The following is a 17,775-nucleotide window of genomic DNA, read 5'->3' as shown; positions in this document are numbered from 1 at the left end:
CACCGTTATCATTTTCTTTTTGGGAAATAAATGGGATAGAAAGATGTTAGTGATAATAGACAGAAAAAATGATGCCAAGAGCGTTGCTATGGAATTTGCTTAAAATTTTGTACCACACTTCTATGCTTGGTTCCCAACAAAACAGTGGTAAAAATAGATGACATAAAATCAAGTTAAGATCCAGCCCCATCACAAAGAGTAGAACGTCACAGCCGATATTCTGATACAGGACTTAAGTATGAATTATTTGGAGATCTGAATCACCAACAGGGATTCCATTTTGAGAATGAATAAATATACTTGGAGGTCTTTGGATTTTTAAGTGACCCTCTGTGGTGAACTACATATACCTGTCCGGACATGCCCTCCCCCCACTGACTGCTCCTGTGGCTCCTCCCACAGACCCCGGTATAAAGGCGATTGGAGCCACAGACCCTTCCTCAGTCTCCAGGATGTTGTGTGATGGTCACTTGCTGCTTGTGCTTTCTTCCAGCCAATAAAAGCCTACCTTAACCCACGTCTCAGAGTTATTGATGGTGCATCACCCTTTAAAGAAGAAAATATTTATTATTAAGTTTTAGTGGGGAAATACAGTAAACTCAGTTTTGCTATAGAACGATTGGAGCTCAAGTGGAAAATTTAAGACACTTCTATGTGTATCGCGTCCTAGTGGAAGTAACCAACAAAATTCCATTTGAATAAAATAAAGCAGGTTGAATTTTCAGAAAGCTGAGTGAATTACTTCTTAGGAAATTTTAGTTACTCTATACTTGTCACCACTCATTACACAGATTGTAAGAGGCAAACATTTCCTCTGTAACACTACTGTGTGTACCAAAACAGATCTCCAGCTATGGTACCAAGTGAAGATTTTTAAATTTGTGACAGATCTGTTTTGGGAAAAATTAAAATACTTTCCACAGAAACTGAGGGAATACCAATGATAAATTCTCTCTTTGATATTATTGTGCACAAAATTCAATAGTGTCTGCATGTTTTATGCTCAATTTCACAATTGGAAAAACTTCACTTCGGAGTACGTTTTCATACTAGGGCTCTTTGTGATTACAGCAAAAGATCATTCATGATCTACAAATGCTAGGAAACAGTTCTTCTAGTACTTACAAAGAGATAATTAAGAGTACTGTTGTTGATGCTGGCCACTTCATTAGATACCTTCTCTAGTACATAGATACCTAAGTGTAAGTGGCCACTGAATTTATGTTCATAGTTTTCTGTTGTTATAGCCCATCCACTTCAAGGTTGAACATGTCCATTCAGAGATGCTCTTCTGCAAGCCACTGTTGTAATGAGTGGTTATCTCAGTTACTGTCACCTTCCTGTCAGCTTGAACCAGTCTGGCCATTCTTCTCTGACCTCTCTCATGAACAAGTCACTTTCACATACAGGACTACCATTCAATGGATTTTTTTTTTGTTTTTTGCACCATTCTCAGTAAACTCGAGAGACTGTTGTGTATGAAACTCCCCAAGAGATCAGCAGTTTCTGAGATACTCAAACCACTCCATCTGGCATCTACAATCATTCCACAGACAAAGTCACTTAGATCATATTTCTTCTCTACTTTGATGTTTAGTCTGAACAACAACAGAACCATTTGACCATGTTTGCATGCTTTTATGCATTGAGTTGCAACCACATGATTGGCTAATTAGATATTTGCATTAAAGTGCAAATATACAGGTGTATTTAATAAAGTAGCCACAATGCATTTTAGATTTTGGGATTGGTGGCTGGATCAGTCAAAAATTGTGACGAAGTTCTACTATTTTCCTTGGGATTAGAGACGTAGAATTTCTGTCGATGCTGAAAATCTTGAGTAACACACACAAAATGCTGAAGGAACTCAACAGCCCAATCAACACCTATGGAGTGAAAGAAATAATCAACATTTCAAGCCAAGACCCATCATCAGGACTGGATTACACATGTTTGTGTATTCATACAAAATTCTTTCATTCACTGTATTACCATAGCTGTTTGTTAACTGATAGCTGCAAGAAATTAAGCAGAGTGAATTTGTAATGGGATGACTCATAACTGTCAATGTTCAAAGACATTTGGGAATGGATCTTAAATGCTGGTACTGCCAGCAACATCCACATCTCATGAGGAAATAAAAAGGTATACTTACTAGAATATTACCCAAAGAGATTCTTTAAGGTCTAAAGTCAATTCTACTTAGTATTGTACAAGTACTAAATAGGAATATCCAGATGATTAAGAGCTCAAAATTTTATTACTGGATTAATATCTAGAAGGATACTAGTATCTGACAGAAATTAAGCAGCAGCAGCAATCGTAACATCTGATTATTTCTCTCAGCAGGAAAGTTTGAGTTACCCAATATCCTGTCTTGTTCATCCTGTCCATTTCGTAGCAGGTTGAAACAGAGTGCAATATGGAGCAAATCAGAGATGAATCAGTTGGCTCACTTGTTGCTAAATGCAGAAAAAGAAGCAAAAGGCTGCAATATAACCATAACATAAGATTCAAGGCATATGTTATGGTATTGAGAACTAGTACTATAAAACATCCACAAACCTGCTTGTCCAGGTAGACCCATTGTTTCAGCTTGTTTTTGCCCCACTGAACTCATATCTGCATACCTTGACTCTGCTTTATCCCCTCTGGTCCCTTCCCATCTGCATCCGTGACACTTCACACGCTCTGGATCTTTTCAACGACTTCAAGTTCCCTGACCCCAATTGTCTCATTTCCAGCATAGACGTCCAGTCCTTATTGATGCACCATCAATAACTCTCTGAGACGTGAGGCGAGATATCGGCTTTTATTGACTGGAAGAAAGAACAAGCAGCAATTGACCACCATGCTACATCCTGGAGACTGAGAGGCAGGGCTCAGGCCCCAATCACCTTTATACCGGGGTCTGTGGAAGGAGCCATGGTCAGTGGGAGGAGCCACAGGAGCAGTCAGCAGGGGGAAGGCGTGTCCAGACAGGTATATGTAGTTCACCACACTTATAAACCTCCATGCCCCATCAGTAGGGCCTTAAAGCTCTCCACTTCTTTCTAGATAATAGACCCGATCTGTTCCCCTCCACCACCACTCTTCTCCATCTGGCAGAACTGGTCAATAACTCTCAATAATTTCTCCTTCATCTCCTTGCACTTCCTGCAAACCAAAGATATAGCCAGCTATGCCTTCCTTTCTGTTGGCTACGTGGAACAGTCTGTGTTCCAAGCCTACACTGTTATCACTCCCCAATTTTTCCTTTGCTACATTGACAACTGCATTGGGGCTGCTTTCTGCACCCATGCTGAGCTCATTGACTTCATCAATTTTGTTTCCAACTTCCACCCTGCTCTCAAATATACCTGATCCATTTCCAACATCTTTCTTCCCTTTCTCTCTGACTCTATCTCTGGAGTCAATTTATACACTGACTCTCATAGCTACCTGGACTATAGCTCTTACCACCCTGTCGCTTTAAAAATGCCATTCTCAGTACCTCCTCCTTTGCCGCATCTGCTCTCAGGATGAGGCATTTCATTCCAGAACGAATGGGATGTCCTCCTTCTTCAAAGAAAGGGGCTTCCCTTCCTCCAACATCAATGTTTCCCTCACCTGCATCTCTTCAATTTTGTGCTCATCTGGCCTCGCCCTATCCTCCCACCGTCCCAGCAGGGATAGTGTTCCTCTTGTCCTCACTTACCATCCCAGTAGCTTCTGAGTCTAGCACGTAATACTCTGTAATTTCCGCCATCTCCAACAGGATCCCAGCACCAAGCACAACTTTTTCTGTCCCCCCACCAATTTCCTCTTTCTGCAGGGATTGCTCCCTACATGACTCCCTTGTCCATTCGTCCCTCCTCACTAATATCCTTGCAAGCGGAACAAGTGCCATACCTGCCCCTAAGCATCCTCACTCATATCATTCAAGGCCCCAAACAATCCTTCCAGGTGAAGTGATACTTCACCAGTGAGTCTTTTGGGATCATCTATTGTATCTGGTGCTCCTGGTGTGGCCTCCTGTATATCGGTGACACCCGACACAGATTGGGAGACTGCTTTGCTGAGCACCTATGCTCTGTCTGCAAGAAAAAGCAGGATCTCCTGGTAGCCACCCAATTCAATTAACTTTCCATTCGAACATGTCACTCCATGGCCTCTTCTACTGCCATGATGAGGCCCCACTCAAGTTGGAGGAGCAACAACTTATATTCTGTCTGGGTAGCACCCAACCTGATGGCATGAATATCGATTTTTTGAACTTCTGGTAATACTCTCCCCACCCCTCCCCCCCTTACCATTCCCCTTTCCCGTTTCCCTCTCTTACCTCAGCTCCTTAACAGTCCATCACTATCCTCTGGAGCTCCTCCTCCTCCCCTTTCTTCCATGGTCTTCTACCTTGTCCAACCCTTTACCTCTTTCACCTATTAGCTTCCCAATTCTTTACTTCACCACTCCCCCTCTCCTGGTTTCACCTATCATCTACCACCTTTCACCTCTTTCCCCCCCCCCCCCCACCACCTTCTTGCTTTAACTTCTTTTTTTCAGTCCTCATGAAAGGCCTAGGCCTATAATGTCAACTCTTTTCCATAGATGCTGCCCGACCTACTGAATTCCTCCAGCATTGTCTGTGTTGCTTGGATTTCCGGTATCTGCAGATATTCTTGTCGATAAAATATGATACTGATTTAGAACTTAAATGCTTAAATGATCAGAGCTAAAATGCTGCTGAACTTCTCAAATCTGCCCCAACATATGGCAATACAACTCAGTGATAAGAATGGAACAATAAAGTTCATAGCAAAAAAATCTGTCTCTGTTGAACAGTAGAATGACTCATGTTTTAATGTTGTGTATTGTGAAACAAAGTATCTTCATGATTTTCATGCGTATCAAAATCTTGATAATCCTCTCAGAGATTCATCTGACCTCTAGAGACTGTACTGTTTTGCATCCCTCTCCATTAGGTATAAATGGTCGGTTGAATCAGTGAAAATTTTAGTTAGTTACTAATCAATTTCACTTTAAAGTACTCTTAATACTCTTGCACAAAGTGTGAGTGAGGTTTGGTGGCATGTTGGACCATAATGATTGTTCAGTAAATTATCTTATTCTTTAAAAATGTTATATAAATGAACTATAATTCCTTCAGATAAATATTACAAAATCCAGTAGCCAAATTACTTTACCCTTTTAAAACACTTAATGATATTTCATGTCTGACCTTAATTGTATTATGTTCTATACTTCCATACTCTATTTTTACTTAGTAAAGTGCTTAAATATTTTTAGAATATTTATTTGGCCAGTTTTCCTAACTGTGAGCTGTTTTCCTTGAACAATTTCTTCACCAATGCTAAATGCTAGTAATCCCAATGAACTGATGTCTGACAGCAACTAAGTTTGAATGAGGAATAGTTCTGATCACAGAGATCTCTAAATATATTTCTAAGTCTGCAGCAGACTTCTTTATTTCACTGCTGACTGAAAAATCCAAGCCTGTGATGAAACACAGGCCTGAATCTTTTTTGTTCATCCAAAACTGTCAGGTGCTGAGTTGATATAACAAGATACCAGCTGGATTATAGTAGTATAGTAATTGCAATGTCAAAGTGAGTAATTATAGTGTAAAAACACTACTTTGGCAAATGCTTGATCAGCTTTGAATAAACTTTTGACACTATTTAATTTGAATTGTTTATTACTTCAGTGCAAAGAAAGATCTTTACATTTTGAAATAACACAAGATGAAATTTAAGAATAATCCTATATCTGGTTACTTTCTCAGAGAAGTTCCCTTTAGTTTTAGAAATTATCCTGCAGTCAAGTTCTACTGAAAATTTCCTCAAGATTTGAGAGCAGGAAGTTGCAGTACCACTATCTAAATCATTAGTTAGGCTGCAACTGGAATGCAATGTGTATTTTGGTTTCCACATTATAGGAAGGATGTGGTAACACTGGAAAGGGCAATTCACCAGGAAGTTGCCTTTGAAGGAGTATTTGAGCTATGAAGTGGGAGCAAGATAGGCTGTTTTAACTGTATTTTCCCCATTTCCCCTATTTAGTTGGAGGGTACCAGCCCACTGCCAGGAGATTCACTAGTACTACTCTGGAGCACTTAAAATAATTTGTGGCATGAGGTGGGAACCAAAGGGGAGGGTTGAAATCTAGAGGAAGCTAGATGTCATGACCAGGAAGAACAAGCAGGAGCGAGGTAATAGATACAGTGGGACAGATAGGTTGAAGGGTGTGCATTTTAATGCTAGAAGTTTTAAGGGCAAGGTGATGAAATTAGAGCATGGATCAGCACACGAATTATGACGTATTATACAATAATATTTGAGTGAAATTCTAAATATATTTGATTAAGCATTCTTTGTTTGTTTACATAATTCATTACAGGTTATGTGTAAGTAGTATGTGAATGGCATACGTCATTAGACCATCATGTCATAGGTGAGCACCTCAATAAAAAAAAATAAACTAAGCACATGTATCCCAACTCCCATGTTTTTCTTGATTAGTTTCTAAAGTCACAAAATGTAACAGTGGCGACAGAAAAGTTTTTAAATGAACCCAAGGCTGCCCCTACATGTTGAAGCACAGTGCATTTTTTTTCTCTTCTTCAGAAGGGAGAGAGAATTTCGAATTTAAAAAAGGCAGAAAACGGATGACATTCAGGGGTTCATAAACAGTGAATACTCGGTGATAATAATAATAAATTTTTAAAAAGCAGAAATACTTGGCTATATTGGAAAGATAGACGTGTTCAGTTGCACAACAGATAATTGGATATTGTATATGGAACAGATTGAGCAGTATTTTAAAACAAATGGATTAGCCTAAGAAATGAGTGCCACTGTTGCTGAGTGTATGTAATAGGTGGGAAAGAATACAGTTTGATTAAAAGTTTAACTGCTCCAATCAAACATTTAGAACTAAAACATTTGTTGGTTGCAGAATGCTTTAGTTTTCATAAGTGGAATCAAAAGGAAGGGGAATACATTTCAGCTTACATGGCAGAATTGAAGAAATTGTCCAAGCATCGTCAATTTAGTGATGGACTTACTGATGCACTGAGAGCTTATGTAGTTTGTAGAATCTTAGAAGAAAGCATTCAAAAATAGCTCCTAACTGAAACACAGCTCACATTTAAAAGAGGAATTAAAATCACTGAATCAATGGACACAGCAGCCAGAGACGCAAGTGAGTTGCAGTCAGGAGTGAAAGTGAGCATGATCAAAACTGCAACATCTAAGCAGAAACCTGACTGGTTGAAAAAATAGTGTTACCATTGTGGCAAGAGCTCACATTCATCAGACTAATGCAAGTTTAAAGGCAAAACCTGCAGAAAATCTAACAGAGTAGGAAATACTCACCAGCTGTAGATAAATAGCCCCACTCCCTTGTGGGCAGCCTCAGGAGAGATCGAGGCAATGGGAGAGAACCCAGACCTAAGGCAGCTGACATAACTAAACATCCTTCCACCAGTTCCTGCAGCCAAGCATTAACCAAATGTACTGCTTCACTTTTCATTTGGACTACACCAGTGAGGCCAAGGGGGGATCTTGATGACTAGGCATCCCAAGATCCAACTTAGAACTTGTACTGGATGTATAAATGAAAATACCACACCTAAATTTTACAAAGCTTGTCCAGCTCCTTATACCATCTATTGTAAAGCAGCCAGTGAGCAAATTGCAAAGAAGCTGAAGGAATTCTTTCAAAGGTTGAGTTGAGCCCATGGACAATGCCAGTGGTCCCAGTACAAAAGTTCAAAGTGCATTTATTATCAGATATATACATTATACCACACACCTTGAGATTGATCTCCTCACATGCAGCCACAAAAAAAAGAAACCCAAAATGACCCATAAAAAAGAACACAGTCAAACACCTAATGTGTAGAGAGGAAAACAAAAACAAATCATGCAAACAATAAAAATAAGCAAATGGCGTGCAGATTGAAAGTGAGTCTACAGACTTGAAGCCAGGCATTGCAACTGAAGCAAGCGACAACCTATATTCAATGCAGAGCAAACATAGTGGAGCAATGAACAGAACTAGCCCGGCTCTTGCCTTTGGTCCTGACATCCTACCTTTTCAATCTGGCCCACCATTTAAACTGTCCAAGCATCAGGTTGTTCTTCGCTCTAGAACCTGGGCCCTGTCACTTCGATATGCTCTGGGCCTGGACCCTACCACCATGTTTCAGCCCTTTCCAAATTGATTTGGTGCTTAGATTGATCAAACCAAGGGTCTTTCCTTGCTTTCAGTTTAGGTGGATGGACCTTGCCTAGACTCTGCCTCCTCTATCCTTGCCCCAACTCTGCCTCACCTCCGTTTGGCTCAACCTTGCTTTGACTGCTCGCCTCGACCCTCGACTCTGCCTCGCCTTTGCTTGCCTTTGCATTGTTTATGGTGATCACTTAAAAGAAATTTTATCAGAGAAAGTGTGATTAATAATATATTTAGTTGGATTCTTTGATTTGTTTGCTGCCAATAAGTAGTTGCAGGGTTTCACCTATGTCACCTTAAACCAGAAGTAAGCCAAGTAACATGAGTCTGTAGGGATCTGTGGTGATTTTAAGGTTACTGTCAACCAAGTACTGAAATTAGATCAATACCCTCTGCCCAGGATAGAGGATACTGCTTCTTTGAAAACCTTTTTGGAGGGAAACTCTTCAGCAATGTGGACATAGCTGATGCCTACTTACAGATGGAAATGGAAGAAGAATCCCAAGAGTTTGTCATCATAAACACATGAAGGGCTTTTTCGCTATAATAGGATTATATTTGGAGTAGCATCTGCAACTTCACTCTGGCAGAAAGGTATGGACCAATTATTGCAAGGCTGTCCAGGCTCTCAGTGTTACCTGGATGACATCATTGTAACCTATAACAATGACAAAGGAACATGACCAAAATCTCAAGACAGTGTTAAGAAGGTTAGAAGAATATGAGCTCAGAGCAAGACACAACCAGTGTAAATTTTTTAAACCAAAAAAACTGTGCTGACACCATTGATACAAAAAGATTACACAAGTGGATTGAGAAAGATCAAGCAGTAGTTTTTACCCCGAGGCCAAATGACATCCCACAGTTGCAGTCCTTTTTAGGATTTGTCAACTACTATGCTCCACCCCTTGAAATCATTCTACAGATTAGGAAGAAATTACAACAGACAAACCAGTATGAGATGACTTTCCGAAAGGCAAAGGAAGTGGTGACATCAGATATTTACTCACAGATTCTAATCCGCATCGTCCAGTGAAACTTGCCTGCGATGCTTCACCTTATGATTTGGTGCAGTCATGTCACATGTTATGGTGATGGAAGTAAACATTTGCATCACATTCCCTTACAGCTGCAGAAAAAATTATGCATAGATTGACAGGCCTTGAGTCTAGTTTGGGTTGTAAAACATTTCCACCAGTACCTGTATGGGGGAAGTTTACTCTCATTACTCACCATTAACCACTTGTGACCATTTTCAATCCATAAAGGGGTTCTGACATTTCTGTCATTCATTCTTTGGGGTGTTTTCTGTTTAATGGATGTCTGCAAAGAGTAAGAATTTCAGGCTGTGTACTGAATACATTCTCTGATATTAATTGAACAATTGGACCATTAAACATTAACAGCAGCAGCATGAATGCAGAGATGAGCTCTGTTTCGTGGAGGACACAATTATAAGATTGAATTCAAGAGGACAACTAATCATGGAAATTCTGATAGACTGGTCAATTTACCCTTGGAAAAGGAAATACCTGAAAAAATTTTCAAAAGATGGCACACTTCCTGACTATTGATCAAGAATGAAAAGGTTCTGTATAAGGAACGACTGGCAGCTCTTTGGTTGTATACCCATGCTTTCTTTGTAACGACAGTTATGTGCTGGTCCCAGGACAGATCCTTTGACACTTTTCAGAGAGAGAAACATCGATCCTTAATGCTGAAGAATTTAAAGTTATTAACCCTCTCCATCTCAGTTCCTCTAATGAAGACTGGGCTCTGGGTGGCACCTAATTAGCTACCTTGTTTATTTCAGCATTTTTCTTAAAGGTGTGCTGGATGCACTCTGGCTAGCCCTGCACCCATGGAGGTTGGTCATGACCACACTGAACTCCTGCCTCAGCAAGGACCTGGACCCATTGCAATTTGCCTATTGCCACAATAGGTCAACGGCTGACGCAATCTCAATGGCTCTTCACATGGCTTTAGACAACCTGGACAACACAAACACCTATGTCAGGATGCTGTTCATCAACTAGCTCAGCATTTAATACGATTATTCCAACAATCCTGATTGAGAAGTTACAGAACCTGGACCCCAGTACCTCCCTCTCCCGCTAACCGGAAGACCACAGTTTGTGCGGATTGGTGATAACATCTTGCTCACTGACGATCCTCCTCTGGCACACCTCAGGGGTGTGTGCTTAGCCCACTGCTCTACTCATGACTGTGTGGCTAGGCATAGCTCAAATACCATCTATAAATTTGCTGACAATACAACCATTGTTGGTAGAAACTCAGGTGGTGATGAGAGGGCATACAGGAGTGAGATATGCCAACCAGAGGTGCCACAGCAACAACCTGGCATTCAACATAAGTAAGACAAAAGAGCTGATTGTGGACTTTAGGAAGGGTAAGACGAAGGAACACATACCAATCCTCATAGAGGGATCAGAAGTGGAGAGAGTGAGCAGCTTCAAGTTCCTGGGTGTCAGTTCTAGTTGCCCCATTATAGGATTGGAGCCCTTTGAGAAGGTGGAGGAGAGATTTACCAAGATGTTGCCTGGATTAGAGAACGTGCTCTATGAGGAGAGGTTGAACAGACTTGGACTGTTTTCTATGGAGCAGTGGAGGCTGAGTTTTATAAGATTATGAGAAGCATACGTAGAATAGATGGTCTGTATCTTTTTCCCAGGGTTGAAATGTCACATCTTTTGCTACTTGTGCACAGAGAAATTTAAACTGCACACAAAAAGTTGTTACCCTCTACCTCATTGGCATGTAAAGTATATTTCATGATAGTACACAATCACACTTCCTTTTCCAGTTTCTGAAGCAGATGGTGTTGGCAACATGGAGTTTGCGATGATTTGTCTGCAGATTTTAGAACTGGCTTATTAACACTGTTTTTATTGAAGAAATTATTCAGTGTGCACATGTTGTTGTCACTGAGTAAAAAATTGCCCAGCACAAGATTTTTGCGCACACTGGTCATTACAAATGGGAACATCATATGTGGAACAATTTTTTTACACATAGATGTGATGGATTCCTGAAATGTGCTGCAAGGAGTGGTGGTGGAGGTAAATGCAAAGGAAGTGTTCATAAGGCTCTTAGATAGCCTTGTGAATGTGCAGGAAATAAAAGGATAGGGACACTGTGTAGGCAAAAGGGATTAGTTTAGTTCAGCATTTTATTACTGATTTGTTTAGTTTGGCAAGATATGAGCTAAAGAATATGTTCCTATGCTGTTCTGTGCATTTGTTTTCTTTGGAGTGGAGAAGATTGAAAAGTGACCTGATCGAAGTATATAGTTTCAATATAATTATGGAGAAGGATAGGACTGGACCCAGGGTAGAGATTTTTGATTGGAGAAAGGCTAACTTTGAGGAGATGCGAAAGGATTTAGAAGGAGTGGATTGGGACAATTTGTTTTATGGGAAGGATGTAATAGAGAAATGGAGGTCATTTAAAGGTGAAATTTTGAGGGTACAGAATCTTTATGTTCCTGTTAAGTTGAAAGGAAAGGTTAAAAGTTTGAGAGAGCCATGGTTCTCAAGAGATATTGGAAACTTGGTTCAGAAAAAGAGAGAGATCTACAATAAATATAGGCAGCATGGAGTAAATGAGGTGCTCGAGGAATATAAAGAATGTAAAAAAGAATCTTAAGAAAGAAATTAGAAAAGCTAAAAGAAGATGAGGTTGCTTTGGCAAGTAAGGTGAAGATAAATCCAAAGGATTTCTACAGTTATATTAATAGCAAAAGCATAGTGAGGAATAAAATTGGTCCCTTAGAGAATCAGAGTGGACAGCTATGTGTGGAGCCAAAAGAGATGGGGGAGGTTTTGAAAAATTTATTTTCTTCGGTATGCACTAAGGAGAAGGATATTGAATTGTGTAGGGTAAAGGAAACAAGTAGGGAAGTTATAGAAACTATGACAATTAAAGAGGAGGAAGTACTGGTGCTTTTAAGGAATATAAAGTGGATAAATCTCCAAGTCCTGACAGGATATTCCCTAGGACCTTGAGGGAAGTTAGTGTAGAAATAGTAGGGGCTCTGGCAGAAACATTTCAAATGTCATTAGAAACGGGGATGGTGCCAGAGGATTGGCATATTGCTCATGTGGTTCCATTGTTTAAAAAGGGTTCTAGGAGTAAACCTAGCAATTATAGGCCTGTAAGTTTGACGTCAGTGGTGGGTAAATTAATGGAAAGTATTCTTAGAGATGGTATATATAATTATCTGGATAGACAGGGTCTAATTAGGAACAGTCAACATGGATTTGTGCTTGGAACGTCATGTTTGACAAATCTTATTGAATTTTTTGAAGAGGTTACGAGGAAAATTGACGAAGGTAAAACAGTGGATATAGTCTATATGGACTTCAGTAAGGCCCTTGACTAGGTTCCGCATGTAAGATTAGTTAGGAAGGTTTGATCTTTAGGTATTAATATTGAAGTATTAAAATGGATTCAACAGTGGCTGGATGGGAGATGCCAGAGAGTATTGGTGGATAACTGTTTGTCAGGTTGGAGAGCGGTGACTAGTGGTGTGCCTCAGGGATCTGTACTGGGTCTAATGTTGTTTGTCATATAAATTAATGATCTGGATGATGGGATAATTGGATTAGTAAGTATGCAGATGATACTAAGATAGGTGGCATTTTGGATAATGAAGTAGGTTTTCAAAGCTTGCAGAGAGATTTAGGCCAGTTAGAAGAGTTTGCTGAAAGAAGGCAGATGGAGTTTAATGCTGATAAGTGTGAGGTGCTACATTTTGGTAAGAATAATCAAAATAGGACATACATGGTAAATGGTAGGGCATTGAAGAATGCATTAGAACAGAGAGATCTAGGAATAATATGGCATAATTCCCTGAAGGTGGAATCTCATGTGGATAGGGTGGTGAAGAAAGCTTTTGGTATGCTGGCCTTTATAAATCAGAGCATTGGGTATAGGAGTTGGGATGTAATGTTAAAATTGTACAAGGCGTTGGTAAGGCCAAATTTGGAGTATTGTGTACAGTTCTGGTCACCAAATTATAGGAAAGATGTCAACAAAATAGAGGGAGTACAGAGAAGATTTACTAGAATGTTACCTGGGTTTATAACCTAAGTTATAAAGAAAGGTTGAACAAGTTAGGTCTTTATGTCTTTATTCTTTGGAGTGTAGAAGGTTGAGGGGGGACTTGATAGAGGTATTTAAAATTATGAGGGGGATAGATAGAGTTGACATGGATAGGCTTTTTCTATTGAGAGTAGGGGAGATTCAAACAAGAGGACATGAGTTGAGGGGGGGGGGCAAAAGTTTAGGAGTAACACGAGGGGGAATTTCTTTACTCAGAGAGTGGTAGCTGTGTGGAATGAGCTTCCAGTAGAAGTGGTAGAGGCAGGGTCAATATTGTCATTTAAAGTAAAATTGGATAGGTATGTGGACAGGAAAGGAATGGAGGGTTATGGGCTGAGTGCAGGTCAGTGGGACTAGGTGAGAGTAAGCGTTCGGCATGGACCAGGAGGGCCGAACTGACCTGTTTCCGTGCTGTAGTTGTTATATGGTTATATAAACTTATGAGGGTCATAGATAGTATGAAAAACTTTTCTACTTAGCAAAGTAATACCAATAGGCATCGGTTTAAGTTAAAGGGTAGGAGATATCAAAGAGATATACGGAATAATTTTTAGCACCCAGAGGCTTGTTCATACAAAGGTATTTTGAATAGATGCTTCAGAGGTTGGTTGAGGCAAGTATTTGCTCAATATTTAAGTGTTTAGATAAGAATACATAATTGAGAACACCATAGCATTGAAGGATATGTGCTGAGTGCTGGAAAATTTGAAAATAGTATTTTTATAGATAGGCACTAGATGACCAACACAGGCACCATAACTCAGTGCCTATATGCCTCTATGATTGGCTTTTCGGTATCATGCTTTCAACTGTAAATGGGTGTTAAGTTCATTTGCCCTTAATAACCACTGTAAGAACAATGGCCAAAGTCTTTAACTAAGTTTATTTACATACCATTCTAAGTTTAGATTTTGCAGAAATCTTTCAGCAAAAAAATCAGTCAGCAGTAGCCCAAAAATTCATTCCACTTGGGAGTACTCACTCCCTGGCTTTTATTCTTCCTTATACAAAGGTGATTCAAGTGTTCAATGGAACAAAAAATGAATGAGTAGGAGGCAACACAACAAGCCAGAAATAGTTTCTCATATATAGATCACAAATCAAGAGAAAAAAGTAAGATCCAGACCAAAGCTTTGATTCTGGGAAATATGTCTTCTCTGCATTATATATGAAATGTTACAGTTCTACATAGTGCTGCATTTTTTCAGTAAAATACTTCCCTGTTACTGCAGGCTCCATAAAATGCTTGGCTAGTGTCTTAATGATGCATATTATGACAAATATCAGACAAATTGGTACCACTAATGGAAAAATCAATCAGTCACTATAAAATCTTAAAATGGTGAGCTTCCATAAAAGTACAGAAGAGACTATGAAACTGCTCAGAACTGTGTTTAAAGGTGATGTTTATTGTACATAGCTCTGCTCATGATTTCAAACTGTTGGCCAGAAAGAACTACAATCTACAAATCAGTGAACAGGAATAAGGCAATGGCAGTGGAAACTGACAAAACAAACGTGTCTTTACTCTTGCCATATAGTGGCAGGAATGGAGATGGCCATTTTGTGAGACTGTCCTTGCTGTTGTCATTTTGTGAACTGTTTGGTGAATTGATTCTTGCTCCGGTATAACTTAATCAGAGCAATTGAATATAGACACAAGGAGCTTCTGCTAATGACCTATGAAACCTGAGACCATTCTCAGATGTGAAGTGTAGTTTGCAGAAGGAACAGCCAATGATCTGGTCATCTGCGTCCATCATTTGGCTGCCTTGGTTAGATTGGTTTAAGCCAGTCTGAGTTGGGCAGAACAAAATAAATCACCTAAGGCACAAGGCTGAAGGGAAAGCCCTAAAGCAATACTGGTCAGTCAGATGACCTTGAGCCAACAAAATAGAAATATCATAGATTGATCTGATAAGGGAAAGGATAAGAATGGAGGAGCTTGGGAGCACAGGCAGTAATAACCCTATGGACACCAACCATTGCAGAAGCGGATGACCCCAGATCAGAAATGTGGAGATTACCTTGGAATAAAGTAGAAGAGTGAGCCAGTGTTGACTTCTTTTCCCAGATATTATCTTTCTCTTCTTTGACTGCCCATAGAGGGTCAGGGAAACCTAGTGGGTATTCACACAGGTATTTTGTAAATTCATTTATTTGCTAACTGATCCATTAAAGGTACTTGTTAGTAAAGACAGATTATCTTTGTGCCTAACTGATCATTATTATTTTTATTGTTAATCCTTTACAATAGAATTGGGATAAAATTTGTAACAAAATAATCTCTTGAACATTATAATTTGATACAATCAATTGTTTAAATTGTAGACATTACACAACTCCGTATCACTCTTCTCTGTTAGAATGCATTTTCCTGTAATACTGTTGCATTCTGATAAGCAAATTGAAGTTATGAAGGATTCACATCATTACCCTTGTCATGAAAAGTAAAATTATTTACTACGTTTGCAATTTCATACTTGAGTTTACAAGGCAGTAAACACAGTAACTAATTGTATGAAAATATCATACACATAAACGCAAGAGATTCAGCAGATACTGGAAATCCAGAGCAACACACACAAAAAGCTGGTGGAACTCAGCAGATCAGACAGGATCTATAGAAATGCATAACAGTCATCCCAGGAATATTCCTGTCTAATCATGAACTGAACTGATACATGTTGCACTTTTTGGAAAGACATGACTATTCTCATATACTGATATCTATGTGTATTGAGATAAGGGAAAAAATGTTCCTGCATGTGATGCCCCCCATTTCCTTGAGTCAAAATAGAGAATACAAGCACGATAGTATTTCAATTGTTTGCTAAAGGAACTAAATCAACTGAAGGTGGTAGAGGTGCAGGTAAATCTCATGAAGTGCACAAAATTCTTAGAAGTCTGGACAGGGTAAATGTGCAGAGGATTCTCTCTTAGTCAAGCCTTTCATTAAGATATTTCTTTACTCAAAGGGAAATGTCTTTGGAATTCTTCACCCCAGAGGTTTGTGAAAACTCAGTAATAGCATGCTTTGAAAACAGAGAATGATAGATTTCTGGATATGAAAGATATCAGGGAAATTTGGGAATATTGTTGCTGCAGAAGGTTGGCCTTAATCTTGTTGATAACAGAAGCAGCATGAGGGGGCCAATGATTTACACCTGCCCCTATCTCTTATGTTTTAATATTAGGTAAAAACATAGGTAATGAACATCAGAAAGAATAGTTTCAATAGGACAGGGATTATTTTCCTAGCATTTCCAATTGTCATAGGGTAATGTAAGGGGTGGAAACTTATGTATTGTTCACAACCACTGACATTGAATGGGCTTTAAGTGGCTGGCCTAATGTGATGATGTAATGACATGGAGTTTTTTAATGCACTTTATGTTTTGCAATTGTTTGACAACGAAGTGAGTTGTTACGATTTCCCTTTAACTTAAAATGCCTCTGCCAATTTATTTACAAAAATCTACAGTATTGTGTTGAATCAGTTGCTATATTAATAAAGATCATGTCTTCTTGATGTAATCTTACACACAGGTTTAAAATACTCAAAAAAACTTTGTAGTATGATCCCTATACCTTTGCTCAAAAAGAATTATTACCTCTGTGTCAATTCATACTGATGCAGTCTTCAACATTTCAAAGTTGCTTTTTCACCAAAGTGCTTTCAGTTCATAACAAGAGTGGAGCCAGTCAATTCTTGTCTGTAACCTTTCTTTCCATTGTCTTTGATTGTGAGCCTCTAATGAATTTTTTTTAATGTGGCCTGAAAATACTATTGCATAGAATCTCATTCAAATCAATGCAAACTAATTTCATTTATTTAGTTAATTTATTTAGAGATACAGTGCAGAACAGGCCCTTCCAGCTCAATCAGCTACACCAGCCGGCTACCTACCTATTTAACCCTAGCCTAGACCAATTAAGCTACTAACCCTACCTCTTTGAACAATGGGAGGAAAGCAGAACACCCAGAGGAAGGCCATGCAGTCATGGAGAGAACTTATAAACACTTTACAGACAGCACCTGAATTGAACTCTGAACTCCAGTGCCTGAGCTGTAATAGTGTTGTGCTAACTGCTACCCTACCTTGGTGCCTACTTTTATTAATTAATTTCATTAAGAAATTATTTTTATGAAAATGAGTGTATTACTTCAACAAGCAAACACAAGGAAATCTGCAGATGCTGTACATTCAAGCAACACACACAAAATGCTGGTGGAACGCAGCAGGCCAGGCAGCATCTATAGGGACGAAGGGTCTCGGCCCGAAACATTGATAGTGCTTCTCCCTATAGATGCTGCCTGGCCTGCTGTGTTCCACCAGCATTTTGTGCGCGTTGCTTGTATTACTTCAACTACAGTATAGTTTTTCTTTGGGTTATCTTTGCATCTGATGCACCAAT

Source organism: Hypanus sabinus, chromosome 6, assembly GCF_030144855.1.
Source record: "Hypanus sabinus isolate sHypSab1 chromosome 6, sHypSab1.hap1, whole genome shotgun sequence".
NCBI classification, from domain to species: Eukaryota; Metazoa; Chordata; class Chondrichthyes; order Myliobatiformes; family Dasyatidae; genus Hypanus; species Hypanus sabinus.
Note: the sequence above shows the minus strand (reverse complement) of the source record.